Raw genomic sequence first — 3699 nt, forward strand, 5'->3', positions numbered from 1 at the left:
AATTTAACAATACAACATTACTTAATTTGCGATGCATTAGTGATAAATATTAAATAGATCTTTTTTTTTATTTCATCAGTGTGTATTGCATGAAGAATTTGCTTAAATTTATTTTAGAGTTTGTTTAAGTAAGTAGTTTTTTAGAATTTGATTAAATTGTTTTACTATGTATGTTAGTATATTTGACTATACTAATTTTATATTATATAAATATAAAATATATATTATCAATGTTATATATATATATATATATATACATATATATATATATATATATATATATATATATATATATATATATATATTTATATATATATATATATAATATATTATCAATGATATATATATATATATATATATATATATATATATATATATATATATATATATATATATATATATATATATATGTATATATATATATATATATATATATATATATATATATATATATATATATTTATATATATATATATATATATATATATATATAATATATTATCAATGATATATATATATATATATATATATATATATATATATATATATATATATATATATATATATATATATATATATATATATATATATATATATATATATATATATATATATATATATATATATATATATATATATATATACATACAAGTGGAAGTTTTTAGAATAAAATAGGTAAATTAAAATAACATAAAACACACTATTTAATTATATAGTGCGTGATTCTTCACCATTTAGTAAACTTGGCATCGATGTTCATTTTTACCCCGTTGTTCATAGTCACCCCTTTTCACGGTATATATTGTATACGTATATTTATTTATATGTTTATATATAGATATAATATATGATATATTTATATATATATATATATATATATGATATTATTATACATAACATATGATATATACATAAAATATATGATATGTTAATAATATATCATATAGACTATAATAATCATAATACTATATTATAGTATTTTTATTATTGTTATTATTATTTTTATATTTTTTTTAAATTTGGGAAGAGCGGAAGGAAAAAAGTGATTCTTACGCCAACACATACGTCACTTTTAATTTCTTTTGACTTTCGTCCAACATGTGCGAGTTGTCAGAAAGTTAAAACCATTAATTTAATTACAAATTAATCGTTTTTTTAAAAAACGCCACAAAAACGCAAATTTAATTGACCAGAATGTTTTTTAAAACATTCTGAATGTTTTTAACACTATAAACAATGTTTTTATTTTTATTTTTTTTATTAAAATGTTTTTATTTTTGTTTTTTTTACTGTAAATCATGCACGGAGTGCTGCTACATCGACTAGCTTATAGCCTGACTCGCTAGGGAGTGCTGCTACATCGACTGACAAATAGCCTGACTCGCAACGGAGTGCTGCTGTATCGACTGATAAATAGCCTGACTCGCAACGGAGTGCTGCTACATCTACTATCTTTTAGCCTGACTTGCAAGGGAGTGCTGCTACATCGACTGAGAGTTTGGTTGGGGCAGGCAGTCTATCAATAAATAAATAAAAAAAAAATCCGGTCTTGCATTTTAACTTTTACTTTTTGTCAACAAAATATAGAAGGAAACTTTCAGACAACATATAAGTGTATATATACATACTATAAAAGTGCCTTCTGTTGTTTAGGGAAATGGCTACCCGGTTAAAGCGATGGAGACGGAATAATGTTTTGGTTAATGAGCTTCTTAGTAGTGACATTGATATTGATTGCTCAGCTTCATTAAATGAAGATGTCTGTAGCAGCTGCAATTGTGAGGCTACTGCAATAGTAGATTCTGAATATAATTCAGACTCTATCTTACAGGATGAAATTTAAAACTAAAAAAGAAAAAGCAACTCAGATGAAAGCAAATTAAGAGGGAAAATAAGGATTTTTCAAATTTGACCTGGATGATCTATTATATATATGTATAAATTTTATTGAAATTGACCTATTTCTACAAAAAAAAAAAGTCATTGCATTTTTGAAATTTTAAAACCATTCGGAATTCCGCGGTATAAGCGGTGCCATTGGGCTACCTAACCTGATCTTGTATCAAAGTTTAATGTATTTATAAAAATAATAACTTTTTGTTGTAGGTTGATGACCAATGGTTTACAATCAAAGTTCAACATGGCTGGCGGCAAGGGTAAAGAGAAATTTAATGGCAAAAACATTTGTAAGGTTGTTGTTGGTAAGTCATGAGTAATGTTATCTGTTATTGAAAAACACAATTTGATGCTTTGGTGCTGCTTTAATTTCAAGTTCTTGCTGTACTTGTTGCAAATTACTCAGGCAATACCTTTTTTTATAGAGAGCGTCATGCTTAGTAAAACGACTGCTACGGTTACTGAAGTCAGAACAGATATCATGAGTTTGTTGAAATATGCACCCGACAGATCCAATGGTGGCGGTCGGTGCGTAAATGACGATTCGAATATGTTAATATAAAATGTATATATAAAATGGTAACATTCTATCTATTTCTTATATAAACTCCCTTAAAATAATTTTTTGAACATGAAATACACTACTTTTAGCGCAAAATATTGCTTTTTTGTTCTCTTATTTTATCGCAATCCAAGTCGAGACAATTTAACATGTTAACGATGGCAATTTAACATGGCTGCAGCCTATTGGATATAAGTTATATCCAATAGGCTGTATAATTTTTATCAAATGACCAAAATTTAACGTTAAAATTAGGTTGTTTGAACGTTGTTCTAACGTCTAATCGACAATATATCAACCATATATGGTTGATATATTGTCGATAAGACGTTAAAACAACGTAATTTCAACGTTGAACTTTTAATTTTCATTTTATCGAAGTTGAAATATGGATGATATGTAGTTGATAAGACGTTAGAACAACGTTGAAACAACGTTTTCATCGACGTTGTTTCAACGTCGTGGTTTTCAACGTCGGATTTTGTTTCCAATTCCACCAAATTTCAACGTTGTTTCAACATTGCATTTCGTCGGTTTGCGACGTTGTTTTAACGTTATTTCAACGTCATTGTGCCCACTGGGAACCAACAAATTTACTAAGACAACTTAATTCTACTAAACTAATTCCGTACCATCTAACAATAAAAATACAGATTTTTTTAAATAATATGGTAGTCGTTGCAAAATTTGTCTATTTTACCTGCAAGAGGTAAAAAAATTTGTAACATCAAGGGTGCTATCTTGAACATTATAAGTCACCTTAATTGTAACAGCAACAATGTCATTTATTATTTAGAATGTTTATCGCGTAATGGTCAATCATATACTGGAAAAACAAGTAATTTAAGAAATTGCACATATGGCAATATTTCAAGTTGCAGAATCAGCCATTCAACTGACAGATTTGACAATCACGTGTATGGTTGCCAACGTATTAAAAATAAAATAATGGAACCGTTTTTCTAGCTTTTCGTTTCTCTAGAACTAAAAAGTGATAAAATTTGTTGCCGTATGAAAGTCATTTGCATAAACAAAAGCATGATAGTTTTAACTAAAACTTTCTGTTTTAAAAACATTATGCAATGATAACTAAAAGCAACAATACCTTAATTGATTAAAAATTATACTTTTTTAACACAAAAAACGTTTTTTTTTTTTGCATAACAGCATTTAAACTAGCATTACCAGGGTTGTTACGACATAATATGTCTGGCAGATCTGTCGACATATTTTTAGACATA

At 26.4% G+C, this 3699-nt stretch overlaps 1 long non-coding RNA gene across 1 annotated transcript; it reads left to right on the plus strand.

Moving 5' to 3' along the window:
- The first annotated feature begins 2067 nt into the window (after positions 1-2067).
- LOC136085021 (uncharacterized) lies at positions 2068-2554 on the plus strand. Its single transcript, XR_010641009.1, has 2 exons — positions 2068-2201; positions 2322-2554. It is a non-coding gene; the product is annotated as an uncharacterized LOC136085021 (long non-coding RNA).
- The last annotated feature ends 1145 nt before the right edge of the window (positions 2555-3699 follow it).

This window comes from Hydra vulgaris, chromosome 09 (assembly GCF_038396675.1).
Source record: "Hydra vulgaris chromosome 09, alternate assembly HydraT2T_AEP".
Taxonomy (NCBI): Eukaryota; Metazoa; Cnidaria; class Hydrozoa; order Anthoathecata; family Hydridae; genus Hydra; species Hydra vulgaris.